This window comes from Phocoena sinus, chromosome 6 (genome assembly GCF_008692025.1).
Source record: "Phocoena sinus isolate mPhoSin1 chromosome 6, mPhoSin1.pri, whole genome shotgun sequence".
In the NCBI taxonomy this organism is placed as follows: domain Eukaryota; kingdom Metazoa; phylum Chordata; class Mammalia; order Artiodactyla; family Phocoenidae; genus Phocoena; species Phocoena sinus.
The window spans coordinates 89,086,331-89,101,744 of NC_045768.1; the positions used below are offsets into that span (position 1 = coordinate 89,086,331).

Here is a 15,414-nt window from a genome sequence, read left to right on the forward strand (position 1 = left end):
GTTCTTTGACTTGAATGGAATTGAATAAGAAATCAGTAACAATAAATTATCTAAAAAAATCCCAAATAGCTGGAACTTAATTAGAGATTGGGCAGAAAAAAACTGGACTATCAAACATAGAAAACTGTCTTGATGATTTCCATTCTAAAGGAGAACACAGAGATGAAGTAATAACTGAAGGAGGAAATGATGAGCCTTCTCTGCTCCAAACCCTGCAGTGGGTCCCAGTGACCACACAAAAAGGCCCACACCTATTATCTTGGCACCCACGGTCTACCCCAATAATAGCCTAACCCCCTTTTCTACTTGAGTTTCTATCAGTCCTCCTACAAACCTTTCCAGGCAGAAAGGACAACCCCTCATATCCTCACAGTTGGGTGCCAATCAGTGACCCATGAGGAGCAGACAAGGTGCCCGTCCCTCAAAGCACCATCTCAAAACCAGTGGGACAAACAGGATGTACCATGCAAGCCCTGGAGTCCTCACATATAAGGTGCTCTGGGACTAAAGGGAACAATAGGAGTAATTCTGCCAGAGAACATTCAGAAATCTTTGCACTGGAGAAACATCTGAGCTACTTAGATAACAAGAGTGAATTTGTGAAGCATAAAGGCATGAAGGAAGAGATTGGTTCAAGATGGCAGAGTAGAAGGACATGCTCTCACTCCCTCTTGTGAGAGCACTAGAATCACAACTAACTGCTGAACAATCATTGACAGGAAGACACTGGGACTCACCAAAAAGATACCCCACATCCAAAGACAAGGAGAAGCCACAATGAGATGGTAGGAGAGGCGCAATCACAATAAAATCAAATCCCATAACTGCTGGGTGGGTGACTCACAAACTGGAGAACACTTATGCCACAGAAGTCCACCCATTGGAGCGAAGGTTCTGAACCCCAAGTCAGGTTTCCCAAGCTGGGGGTCCAAGCAACGGGAGGAGGAATTCCTAGAGAATCAGACTTTGAAGGCTAGCGGGATTTGATTGCAGGACTTCGACAGGGCTGGGGGAAACAGGAACTCCACTCTTACAGGGCACACACAAAGTAGTTGGGACCCAGGGGAAGGAGCAGTGACCCCCACAGGAGAATGAACTAGACCTACCTGCTAGTGTTAGAGGGCCTCCTGCAGAGGCAGGCAGTGGCTGTGTCTCACCATGAGGACAAGGACACTGGCAGCAGAAGTTCTTGGAAGTACTGCTTGGCATGAGCCCTCCCAGAGTCCGCCATTAGCCACACCAAAGAGCCCAGGTAGGCTCCAGTGTTGGGTTGACTCAGGCCAAACAACCAACAGGGAGGGAACCCAGCCCCACCCATCAGCAGACAAGTGGATTAAAGTTTTACTGAGCTCTGCCCACCAGAGCAACAGCCAGTTCTACCCACCACCAGTCCCTCCCATCAGGAAACCTTCACAAGCCTCTTAGATAGCCTCATCCACCAGAGGGCAGACAGCAGAAGCAAGAAGAACTACAATCCTGCAGCCTGTGGAACAAAAACCATATTCACAGAAAGACAGACAAGATGAAAAGGCAGAGGGCTATGTACCTGATGAAGGAACAAGATAAAACCCCAGAAAAACAACTGAATGAAGTGGAGATAGGCAACCATCCAGAAAAAGAATTCAGAATAATGAGAGTGAAGGTTTAATTGATATTTATAGGACATTCCACCCAAAAATTGCAGATTACACTTTCTTCTCAAGTGCACATGAAACATTCTCCAGGACAGATCACATCTTGGGTCACAAATCACACCTCAGTAAATTTAAGAAAACGGAAATCATATCAAGTATCTTTTCTGACCACAATACTATGAGATTAGAAATCAATTACAGGGAAAAAAACACCAATACATGGAGGCTAAACAATACGTTACAAAATAACCAAGAGATCACTGAAGAAATCAAAGAAGAAATCAAAAAATACCTATAGACAAATGACAATGAAAACACGATGATCCAAAACCTATGGGATGTAGCAAAAGCAGTTCTAAGAGGTAAGTTTTTAGCAATACAAGCCTACCTCAAGAAACAAGAAAAATCTCAATAAACATTCTAACCTTACACCTAAAGGAACTCGAGAAAGAACAAACAAAACCCAAAGTTAGTAGAAGGAAAGAAATCATAAAGGTCAGAGCAGAAATAACTAGAAACAAAGAAAACAATAGCAAAGATCAATAAAACTAAAAGCTGGTTCTTTGAGAAGAGAAACAAAATTGATAAACCATTGGCCAGACTATTCAAGAAAAAGAGGTAGAGGACTCAAAGCAATAAAATTAGAAAAGAAAAAGGAGAAGTTACAACAGACACCACAGAAATATAAAGCATCCTAAGAGACTACTACAAGCAACTCTCTGCCAGTGAAATAGACAACCTGGAAGAAATGGACAAATTCTTAGAAAGGTATAACCTTCCAAGACTGAACCAGGAAGAATTAGAAAATATGAACAGACCAATCACAAGTAATGAAATTGAGACTGTCATTAAAAATCTTTCAACAAACAAAATATAGGACCAGGGGCTTCCCTGGTGGCGCAGTGGTTGAGAGTCTGCCTGCCAATCCAGGGGACACGGGTTCGTGCCCCAGTCTGGGAAGATCCCACATGCCTCAGAGCGGCTGGGCCCGTGAGCCATGGCCACTGAGCCTGCGCGTCCGGAGCCTGTGCTCCGCAAACGGGAGAGGCCACAACAGTGAGAGGCCCACATACCGCAAAAAAAAAAAAAAAAAAAATATAGGACCAGATGGCTTCACAGGTGAATTCTATCAAACATTTAGAGAAGAGCTAACACCCATCCTTCTCAAACTCTTCCAAAAAAATTGCAGAGGAAGGAACATTCCCAAACTTATCCTATGAGGCCACCATCACCCTGACACCAAAAAGAGACAAAGACACTACAAAAAAAGAAAATTGCAGACCAATATCACAGATGAATATAGATGCAAAAATCCTCAACAAAATACTAGCAAACAGAATCCAACAACACATTAAAAGGATCATACACCATGATCAAGTGGGATTTATCCCAGGGATGCAAAGATTCTTCAATATAAGTAAATCAATCAATGTGATACACCATATTAACAAATTGAAGAAGAAAAACCATATGATTATCTCAATAGATTCAGAAAAAGCTTATGACAAAATTCAACACCCATTTATGATAAAAACTCTCCAGAAAGTGGGCAGAGGGAACCTACCTCAACATAGTAAAGCCCATATATGACAAACCCACAGCAAACACCATTCTCAATGGTGAAAAACTGAAAGCATTTCTTCTAATATCAGGAACAAGACAAGGATGTCCACTCTCACCACTATTATTCAACATAGTTTTGGAAGTCCTAGCCACGGCAATCAGAGAAGAAAAGGAAATAAAAGGAATACAAATTGGAAAAGAAGAAGTAAAACTGTCACTGTTTGCAGATGACATGATACTATACATAGAGAATCCTAAAGATGCCACCAGAAAACTAATAGAGCTAATCAATGAATTTGGTAAAGTTGCAGGATACAAAATTAATGCACAGAAATCTCTGGCATTCCTATACACTAATGATGAAAAATCTGAAAAAGAAATCAAGGAAGCACTCTCATTTGCCACTGCAACAAAAAGAATAAAATACCTAGGAATAGGGCTTCCCTGGTGGCGCAGTGGTTGAGAGTCCGCCTGCCGATGCAGGGGACACGGGTTCGTGCCCCGGTCCGGGAAGATCCCACATGCCGCGGAGCGGCTGGGCCCGTGAGCCATGGCCGCTGAGCCTGCGCGTCCGGAGCCTGTGCTCCGCAACGGGAGAGGCCACGACAGTGAGAGGCCCGCGTACACCAAAAAAAAAAAAAAAAAAAAATACCTAGGAATAAACCTACCTAGGGAGACAAAAGACCTGTATGCAGAAAACTATGAGACACTGATGAAAGAAAATAAAGATGATACAAACAGATGGAGAGATATACCATGTTCTTGGATTGGAAGAATCAATATTGTGAAAATGACTCTACTACCCAAAGCAATCTACAGAATCAATGCAATCCCTATCAAATTACCAATGGCATTTTTTACAGAACTAGAACAAAAAATATTAAAATTTGTATGGAGACACAAAAGACCCCGAATAGCCAAAGCAGCCTTGAGGAAAAAATAACAGAACTGGAGGAATCAGACTCCCTGACTTCAGACTATACTACAAAGCTACAGTCATGAAGACAACATGGTACTGGCACAAAAACAGAAATACAGATCAATGGAACAGGATAGAAAGCCCAGAGATAAACTCATGCACCTATGGCCAACTGATCTATGAAAAAGGAGGCAAGGATATACAATAGAGAAAAGACAGTCTCTTCAATAAGTGGTGCTGGGAAAACTGGACAGCTACATGTAAAAGAATGAAATTAGGACACTCCCTAACACCATACACAAAAATAAACTCAAAATGGATTAAAGACCTAAATGTAAGACCGGACACTATAAAACTCTTAGAGGAAAACATAGGAAGAATACTCTTTGACATAAATCACAGCAAGATATTTTTTGATCCACCTCCTAGAAATAAAAACAAAAATAAACAAATGTGACCTAATGAAACTTAAAAGCTTTTTCAAATCAAAAGAAACTACAAACAAGACGAAAAGACAACCCTCAGAATGGGAGAAAACATTTGCAAATGAATCAACGGACAAAGGATTAATCTCCAAAACATATAAATAGCTCATGCAGCTCAATATTAAAAAAACAAATAACCCAATCCAAAAATGGGCAGAAGACCTAAATAGACATTTCTCCAAGGAAGACATACAGATGGCCAAGAAACACATGAAAAGCTGCTCAACATCACTTCTTATTAGAGAAATGCAAATCAAAACTATAGTGAGGTATCACCTCACACCAGTCAGAATGGGCATCATCAGAAAATCTACAAATAGCAAATGCTGGAGAGGGTGTGGAGAAAAGGGAGCCCTCCTGCACTGTTGGCGGGAATGTAAACTGATACAGCCACTATGGAGAACAGTATGGAGGTTCCTTAAAAAACTAAAAATAGAATTACCATATGACCCAGCAATCCCACTACTGGGCATATACCCAGAGAAAACCATAATTCAAAAAGACACACGCACCACAATGTTCATTGCAGCACTATGTACGACAGCCAGGTCATGGAAGCAACCTAAATGCCCACTGACAGACGAATGGATAAAGAATATGCAGTACATATATACAATGGAATATTACTCAGCCATAAAAAGTTACGAAATTGGGTCATTTGTAGAGACGTGGATGGATCTAGAGACTGTCATACAGAGTGAAGTAAGTCCGAAAGAGAAAAACAAATATCGTATATTAATACATATATGTGGAACCTAGAAAAATGGTACAGATGAACCAGTCTGCAGGGCAGAAATTGAGACACAGATGTAGAGAACAAACGTATGGACAGCAAGGGGGGAAAGTGGTGGGGGTGGTGGTGGTAGTGGTATGAATTGGGAGATTGGGATTGACATATATACACTAATATGTTTAAAATTGATAACTACTAAGAACCTGTTATATAAAAAAATAAATAAAATTCAAAAATAAAGGCATGAAGGAATACAACTGCATGGAATAGAATATATTCCCATGTGACTGTAAGACAGAGTCCAATCAGAGTGAAGAGTAAAGGATAATTCTGGAAAGGTGGGCTGGGGGGGGCAATTCAGAATTGATAATAATCATCACCACAACTCACTTTTCCCTGAGCACTCACTGTGCACCAGGCACCCTAACCACTTCAGAAGCCCAGGCGCATTTCCACCTCACAACAACCCTGACATTGCTATCAACCCCATTTTACAGATAAGAGAAAAGGAGGCACATAGAACAGAGGCAATATCCAAGGTCACAGAGTCAGTAGGTGGTGGAGCCTAAGAGTCCAGCTTCAGAGCCCAAAGGGCGGGTCCTTTTTTAACGGACAAACTAGAACATGGGGAAAGACAAATTATGCTGAGCTAACACAAAGGTGAGGGGAGAGGAGAAAGGGAAGAATTGACAGGATTTAACAGCTCATCAGATTAGTGAGAAAATCTGTGAAACACAAGGAGGCAAGAAGAACGCTGAGGTCAAGGAGCAAGTGCCCAGAGGTGGACTCCTGCTATTAACAAAGATCAGCAAGGCAAGAGTGGGTATAAAGAAAGCGGAAGGGGGGATTCAGAAGACAGAATTCCAGATATTTCCCTGTTCATGCCTCTTAACTGGGTTAAGAGAGTAGGATTTAAACTGTAGAAAGGCATTTTGAGACAAATGGGGTAAATGAACACAGGCTGAATATTAGATGACATTAAGGAATTATAGTTAATTTTGTTGGGTGTGCCATTCGGTATAAAGGTTATTTTCTTTAAAGTCCTTATTCAAAAACGATGCACACTGAAGTATTTACAGGTAAAATACCTGGGATTTGCTGCAAAATACTACAACAGAGAAAACTAAAAGAAAGAGAAGAGCAGAATGTTAACAACTGCTGAAGCTGAGTGAGAGGTACAAAGATGCTCTTTCAGTATTCTCACTACTTTTGGCTGCATTTGTAAAATTTTCATAATAAACTTTAAATGTAATAACTCCATCTCCTTCTATACCCCCAAAAAAGGAAAGGAGAAAAAACTTTATGGGGGTGGGGGTAGGGGTGGGTGGTATGTGGGCTTCAAACACTGGTCTGATTCCAGCCTTCTGCTGGTGTCATTAATGTCACCATTACTGTTAGGGGCTGAGACCAATGATCAGGAGAAAATGAACATATATTTTATCTTTATCAGCATTAGATGTATGAGACAAACGTGAAAAATAGAGCAGCTCCTTTTAAATTTTCATTAAAACTTTGAAAGTTTTAATAGCTCCAAAGTAAAAGTTACTTAATCCTCTACTACACCATTTCCCTCTCTAGAAAATGAGAATTCAACTACCTAATGTGCAAGGTGACTGAGAAAATAAAATATGGCAGTGAATAGAAAGCACACTGCCAACACAGGACTACTGCTAACAAAACAGTACTTTTCACCATCGTTGTTTTCGCAGCACTCTAAGGCCCTGAGAATACAACAGTGTGAATGTATATGGAGAGAAACAATGCAGGACAAGGCAGGAGCAACTCCGGAGAAGATAGAAAGCCCTGAATGAGGGCACAGGAATGTGCCCCTTCAAGAACAAGCCTGGCATCCTGGGAGACCACCTGCAGCTGTACCCCAAAGGGATTATGACTTTGGCATAGGATATCAAGGACACACCCTCCATTATGACCAAAGACAAGAACACAACAAGGAAGTGGTACCCATCTGAGGCAGGGCTGCCAGGCCCCTAGGAGTTCCCTCCTCCCTAACAGGCAGTCCCCCCTGGATGTGAGGGAGCAGAGTGCTCCAGGGCAAACCTGGTACAACAGAAGTGGTTCTGGCCTCAGGATTCTCTCCCAGCACAGAGAGCAGGCTAGAAACCCCCAAGCCTGCAGCTGGCTTCACTAAAGTAAGGTATCAGAACCAGGTATGGAAGGGAAGGACAATACGCGGGACAGAATCAGGGTATGGGTTTTAGAATAAGCCTTCTCTCATGTCATGCTGATGTCCAGCATGACATTAATCTTCTATGTGCCTATGGGGGTTATTGAAAGTTATTGAAATGAACGTCATATTAGCATGTACCAGACACCCGTTTTCCCCTTTCCACACTCCCAACAGCCCCAGGAGGTTCAGTACCTTGCTCAACGTGACTATGAGAAAGAGGCAGACCTGGATTTGAACTCTCCCTATGGAGAGCGGGGCTCCCACAGCAGGCCTGGGATAGGCCCCGAGGGAAAGGCAATGCCCAAAGAGATGCACACTTGAGGTTGCAGATTTGGAAGAGAAAGATAGGGCTCTCATTCGTAAGTGGTGAATCTGAGCGATGAATCCAGGAGACCTCACGGCTACTTCTTTGTATACTTACAACGTTTTCATAATGCAAAATTTAAAATAAAACTTAAGTCTGGACGTCTTACCACCCACTCCTCTCTTCCATCCCCAGTAATTCAGGGAGTCAGCCACCAGCCCCCTGGGGGTTGAGGAAAGTTCCCTGCCCCATGGGCTGCACTCCACTTGCTCCACCCCAAGCTCCTGGAACAGCCCCAGCGCCGCAGGAGCCAGACAACTTCTGGAGTCGTAGATCTGGGCACAAGGACGCCCCACGCAAACCCGGGGATGTCTGACTCCCACCAGGGCCTTCCAACTCCCCCAGGAGCCTGCGGGCCCCGATGCCGCTGACCCAAGTCGTCCTCCCCACCCCAATCAAGGCAAGTCTGGGTGTTTGCCCCAGGCCAGTCCTTCCCCCAAAATCCGGGACATCGAGGCCAAGCGGCGCCTCCATCACCATGGCTGGCACCACCCAGCCGCGCTCCCCAATTAAGACCCAGGAAGGATGCCCGAGCCGCGCTCCCCAATTAAGACCCAGGAAGAATGCCCGAGCCGCGCGCTCCGGGCGAGGGGTACTTATGTCCTCCAAATCACCTGCACCAGTCCAGACCCCTCCGGGACAGGACGCTGGCTCCCCAGCACCGCCGGACAGCACGAGACCCGAGACCCAGCCCACAACCCCTACTAGGCGGACTGCGTCCGACCCCGTCCGGAAAACAATCAAACCTCAAGGAACCCGCGGACAGGGCAGACCAACCCCGCCTGCCCTCGCCAAGTTTTCCCAACCCTCTATCCCCGGGAGTCAGTGGCCACGGGCGGCCTTGCTCACCACGAGCTTTAAAAGATGGTCACAATGTCCAGAAATACGACAGCGCGAAGCGGAAGTGCGATACCCACAATACCTCTGGGCGGGACTACAATACCCAAAATGCCCAGAGGGCTCCGAAGCTCAAGACCGTACTCGCCAGATCACCGGTGGGCACGGGACTACATTACCCACAATGCGCCGGGGGCGCGGGCACATTTCCCCACTGGACCCAGTTGTTGAGCTCCAGTACGCCTCCCTTCTGCTCCGTTGGAACCCGCGCTCAAGATCCATAATTACAGCCACTTGGGCTCTGGGAGAAATTGTGGAAAATTAGATAAGTAAAGTCTAGTAAAGTGACTTTCAGGTGCATTAGAAGGGTGGTTCAGGTGGTTCAGGTGAGCACTAAAATCTTTCTTATTTAACTTGTGGGGTCCTCTTAGTTTTTAGTCACCTGGGTGTGTACTTGTCCTCCATACTGCAGATTCACCCTAGTGATTTTATATTTAAATAACAGCGCGTAATGAATGAACTTCTAAAATATGCCAAAGGTCCTGGCATTTTTCTTTCTTTTTTTTTTTTTTTTTTTTTTGCGGTACGCGGGCCTCTCACTGTTGTGGCCTCTCCCGTTGCAGAGCACAGGCTCCAGACGCACAGACCCAGCGGCCATGGCTCACGGACCCAGCCGCTCCGCGGCACGTGGGATCTTCCCGGACCGGGGCACGAACCCGTGTCCCCTGCATCGGCAGGCGGACTCTCAACCACTGCGCCACCAGGGAAGCCCTATTTTTCTTTTTCAAAGAGGAAAAATTCTGAAGTTTATTAAAAATAATATCAATAATCAGAAGAAAAAATGAAAAACTAAGCATGAAGACATTTAAAGCTACAATAAGTAAAATTAAAATTATTTTACTAATACAAAAATCGCTGATTAGATGTAACAGAATAGGAAGCTTAGAAACATTTCAAAGTATTAATAAACAGGGCTTCCCTGGTGGTGCAGTGGTTAAGAATCTGTCTGCCAGTGCAGGGGACACAGGTTCAAACGCTGGTCTGGGAAGATACCACATGCCACAGAGCAACTAAACCTCTGTGCCACAACTAGTGAACCTGTGCTCTAGGGCCCGTGTGCCACAACTACTGAGCCCACGTGCCACAGCTACTGAAGCCCGTGTGCCTAGAGCCCATTCTCCACCACAATGAGAAGCCCATGCACAGCAGAGTATCTCCTGCTTGCCACAACTAGAGAAAGCCTGCATGTAGCAACGAAGACTCAACGCAGCCAAAATAAAAAAAAAATTATATTAAAAACGTATTAATAAGCAGACATACTCTTTTTCTAGGAATTTGACGGAAGTGTTTTCAAATTACTTCCTATTTACTCAAAATGAAGTAATGAGAACCAGATTTAACCTCTTGCCTAAATCAACTTTAAAAAAACAAAATATATGAAATGACCGGTTTGAAGACATCGGACATAAGACAATGAAGAGCAATGAACCCTGAGAAAGAGGTAAGAAACCAGATGAGACTTTGAACATCACTGGATGGAGAGAAATTTCAGGCCACAGGACAGAGAAGGAACATCCAAGTGGAGGGTCCTCTTCCTCAAGTGTCAGTTGAGTGCCAACCAATGTGCACATGTGCAACCCCCCAAGAAAGAAACTGAAAAAGATTAGAGAGAAATACCGTGAGCTCACATAGGGCCAGGAATAGTGCCTGCTCCTGCCAGACAGTGGAAATCTTCATAATTCACTTGGTGTGGAGTAAAGAATTCTCACAAGAATTTTGCCTCAATGACAGGGACAAAATTAGACCTAAATGCCTGATTGAGAGAATCTTTATGTTAAATTTAGGGGAGAAGTATGTCAAATATGTTTCAGAAATCTTAAAAGTCACTTCCATTTTTATATGAATCGTGTATGCAGAAATATACATATTATATAAAAAAATTTTGAACAAACTAGATTCAAGATTTCCCATAAAATGAGCAGTAAATTTAATAAAATTCACTTAAAATAGCATTTGCGTATATTTCAACACCACAAAGTAATTCTAATATATATCTGGATGACTATATTGATGATATCAAAAAATGGTGATAAATAATAAAACTCAGTTTGCTCTATTATTAGCATTTTAATATAAAACTATAATAATCAGTGTGACAGTAATGCAAGTCAGCTGAAAGGAACTAAAGGGAAAGTCAATAAAATGGAAGGGAGAGAGGGAGGAAAATTGAGAAAGATGGAAAGCTTCAGTTTGGAAAGTTTGAGAAAAAATAGTTATTTGGGGAAATTAAGCTAGCTCACAAAACAAATATAAAAAGAGAAATCAGAGATCTAACATGAAATATAAATGATTTTGAAAACCATCTTGTGGTACGGAAGGTCTCTGCATGCATTACACTGAAGCAGAGACCATCAAGAAAAGAATGCCTCAAGAGAACAGTGTCAGGACAAGTAGGCTCATGCTCATTGGTGGATATCTCTCTCATCTGTCTGGGCTGAAATCCAGCTGAAGTGACTGAGTCTGCTATTGAGAGAGAAAAGGGACATTTCTATAAACATTATTGGTGGCTTAAGCTTTGAAACCACAGAAGAAAGCTTGAGGAGATACTATGAGCCATGGGGAAAACTTACAGACTCTGGTAATGAGAGATCCTGAAAGCAAAACTAAAAAGAGTATTTGGTTTTGTAACTTTTCCATCCATAGATAAGGTTGATGCTGCCATGGCTGCAAAATCTCATTCAATTGATGGAAGAGTGATTGAGCCAAAATGTGCCATAGCCAGAGAGGAATCTGGACAACCTGGCACTCATGTAACTGAAAAGCTGTTTGTTGGTGGAACTAAAGAAGATACCAAAGAACATCAGCTTAGAGATTACTGCAAGGACTATGGAAAAGTTGATGTCATTTGAGATAATTACTGATAGGCAGTGTGGAAAGAAAGGAGGCATTGGCAGTCTAGAAAGAAAAGAAGCATTGGGTTTATTACTTTTTTTTTTGGCTGTGCTGTGCAGCACATGGGATCCCTCATCAGGGATTGAACCCACATCCCCCACTTTGAAAGGGCAGAGTCTTAACCACTTGACCACAAGGGAAGTTCTGGGTTTACTACTTTTGATAACCATGATCATGTGGATTAAACTGTACTGCAGCAATACCATACCATCGGTGGTGAGATGTAAGAAAGGCTTTATCTAGACAAGAAACACAAGAAGTCCAAAGTTCTAGGAGTGTCAGAGGAGACTTTGAGGGATTCGTGCAGAGGCAGTGAATTTTGGGACCAGGATCATGAGGCAAGTGTAGAGTAGGATCTGATGGATATGGAAGAGGACATGGATTTGGGGATAGCTATAATGGGTATGGAGGAAGATCTGGAGGTGGCAATTTTAGAGGTAGCACAAGTTATGAAGGAGGAAGATGAAGATATAATAGTGGAGAACCTGGATCTGGCAGCCGGAGGCGAGTAGTGGGGAGGCTACAGAGGTGATTACGACAACTATGCAGGAAAAATTTATGGAAGTAGAAATTAGAATGTTTTTAGAAATTATAATTAGCAACCTTATATCTATGGTCCAATGAAGACTGGAAATTTTGGTGGCAGTAGGAACATAAGAGAAACTTACGGTGGAGGAAACTATGGTCCAAGAGGCAGTGGCACAGTAAGGGATATGAGGCAGGAACCAACACTGAACTTCTTCCCATTTGCCCTGGGCTTTACTGTGTAACTTGGAGAGGACAAGAGCCCAGAAGTAACAACAGGTTCAGGTTATCAAACTAAGAATGTTTAGAACACTTATTATCTCACACATGCATAAATATAGAATGATATGGTAGAAGACACTACAGCAGATACGGGGAGCTGTTTGTGGATGGACTGGATTATTTAATAGCATTACCTTACTCTAAAGGAAGGACTGTAAAAAAATGCCTTTGAGATAGTTTCTTTTTGTTTTTTTAAAACATATTTATGGGAGTATACTTGTTTTACAATGTTGGGTTAGTTTCTGGTGTATAAAAAAGTGAATCAGCTGTATGTATATATATATATATATCCCCATATCCCCTCCCTCTTGCGCCTCCCTCCCACCCTCCCTATCCCACCCCTCTACTAACAAAGCACTAAGCTGGACTCCCTGTGCTGTGCAACAGCTTCCCACTAGCTACCTGTTTTACATTTGGTAGTGTATATATATCAGTGCTACTCTCTCATTTTGTCCCAGCATACCCTTCCCACCCTGTGTCCTCAAGTCCATTATCTATGTCTGTGTTATTATTCTGGTTCTGGCCGTAAATTCATTCGAGCAATTTTTTTTTCTGGACTCCATATATATGTGTTAGCATACAATATTTGTTTTTCTCTTTCTGGCATCCTTCACTCTGTATGACAGACTCTAGGTCCATCCACCTCTCACAAATAACTCAATTTCATTTCTTTTTTATACCTGAGTAATATTCCATTGTGTATATGCGCCACATCTTCTTTATGCATTCATCTGTCGATGGACACTTAGGCTGCTTCCATGTCCTGGCTATTCTAAATAGTGCTGCAATGAACATTGTGGTACATGTCTCTTTTTGAATTACAGTTTTCTCAGGGTATGTGCCCGGTAGTGGGATTGCTGGGTCATAGGGTAGTTCTGTTTTTAGCTTTTTTTTTTTTTAACATCTTTATTGGAGTATAATTGCTTTACAATGGTGTGTTAGTTTCTGCTTTATAACAAAGTGAATCAGTTATACATATACATATGTTCCCATATCTCTTACCTCTTGCGTCTCCCTCCCTGCCATCGTCCCTATCCCACTCCTCTAGGTGGTCACAAAGCACCGAGCTAATCTCCCTGTGCTATGCGGCTGCTTCCCACTAGCTACCTATTTTACGTTTGATAGTGTATATGTCCATGCCACTCTCTCGCTTTGTCACAGCTTACCCTTCCCCCTCCTCATATCCTCAAGTCCATTCTCTAGTAAGTCTGTGTCTTTATTCCTGTCTTACCCCTAGGTTCTTCATGACATTTTGTCCCCTAAATTCCATATATATGTGTTAGCATACGGTATTTGTCTTTCTCTTTCTGACATACTTCATTCTGTATGACACACTCTAGGTCCATCCACCTCATTACAAATAGCTCAATTTCGTTTCTTTTTATGGCTGAGTAATATTCCATTGTATATATGAGCCACATCTTCTTTATCCATTCATCCAATGATGGACACTTAGGTTGTTTCCATCTCCGGACAATTGTAAATAGACCTGCAATGAACATTTTGGTACATGACTATACTTGAATTATGGTTTTCTCAGGGTATATGCCCAGTTGTGGGATTGCTGGGTCATATGGTAGTTCTATTTGAAGTTTTTAAAGGAACCTCCATATTGTTCTCCATAGTGGCTGTACCAATTCACATTCCCACCAGCAGTGCAAGAGTGTTCCCTGTTGGCCAAACCCTCTCCAGCATTTATTGTTACTAGATTTTTTGATGATGGCCATTCTGACTGGTGGGAGATGATATCTCATTGTACTTTTGATTTGCATTTCTCTAATGATTAATGATGTTGAGCATTCTTTCATGTGTTTGTTGGCAGTCTGTATATCTTCTTTGGAGAAATGTCTATTTAGGTCTTCTGCACAATTAAGGATTGGGTTCTTTATTTTTATGTTATTGAGCTGCATGAGCTGCTTATAAAATATGGAAATTAATCCTTTGTCAGTAGCTTCATTTGCAAATATTTTCTCCCATTCTGAGGGTTGTCTTTTGGTCTTTTTTATGGTTTTCTTTGCTGTGCAAAAGCTTTTAAGTTTCATTAGGTCCCATTTGTTTATTTTTGTTTTTATTTCCATTTCTCTAGGAGGTGGGTCAAAAAAGATCTTGCTGTGATTTATGTCATAGTGTGTTCTGCCTATGTTTTCCTCTAAGAGTTTGATAGTTTCTGGCCTTACATTTAGGTCTTTAATCCATTTTGAACTTATTTTTTGGTATGGTGTTAGGGAGTAATCTAATCTCATACTTTAACATGTACCTGTCCAGTTCTCCCAGCACCACTTATTGAAGAGGCTGTCCTTTCTCCACTGTACGTTCCTGACTCCTTTATCAAAAATAAGATGACCATATGTGCGTGGGTTTATCTCTGTGCTTTCTCTACTGTTCCATTGATCTACCTTTCTGTTTCTGTGCCAGTACCATACTGTCTTGATTACTGTAGCTCTGTAGTATAGTCTGAAGTCAGGGAGCCTGATTCCTCCAGCTCCGTTTTTCATTCTCAAGATTGCTTTGGTTATTTGGGGTCTTTTGTGTTTCCATAAAAATTGTGAAATTTTTTGTTCAAGTTCTGTGAAAAATGCCAGTAGTAGTTTGATAGGGATTGCATTGAATCTGTAGATTGGTTTGGGTAGTAGAGTCGTTTTCACAATGTTGATTCTTCCAATCCAAGAACATGGTATATTTCTCCATCTATTTGTATCATCTTTAATTTTTTTCATCAGTGTCTTATAATTCTCTGCATACAGGTCTTTTGTCTCCTTAGGTAGGTTTATTCCTAGATATTTTATTCTTTTTGTTGCAGTGGTAAATGGGAGTGTTTTCTTGATTTCACTTTCAGATTTTTCATCACTAGTATATAGGAATGTCAGAGATTTCTGTGCATTAATTTTGTATCCTGCTACTTTACCAAATTCACTGATTAGCTCTAGTAGTT

General features: G+C 42.1%; 1 protein-coding gene across 2 annotated transcripts in view; it reads right to left on the minus strand.

Moving 5' to 3' along the window:
* Nucleotides 1–8,801, minus strand: part of ZNF169 (zinc finger protein 169) — a 50,205-nt gene extending 41,404 nt beyond the window's left edge. For both annotated transcript variants that reach the window (XM_032636064.1, XM_032636063.1), the window contains exon 1: nucleotides 8,736–8,801. The gene's annotated coding sequence lies outside the window, so the exon portion shown is untranslated. The remainder of the gene's footprint in view (nucleotides 1–8,735) is intronic.
* Between the last annotated feature and the right edge of the window lie 6,613 nt (nucleotides 8,802–15,414).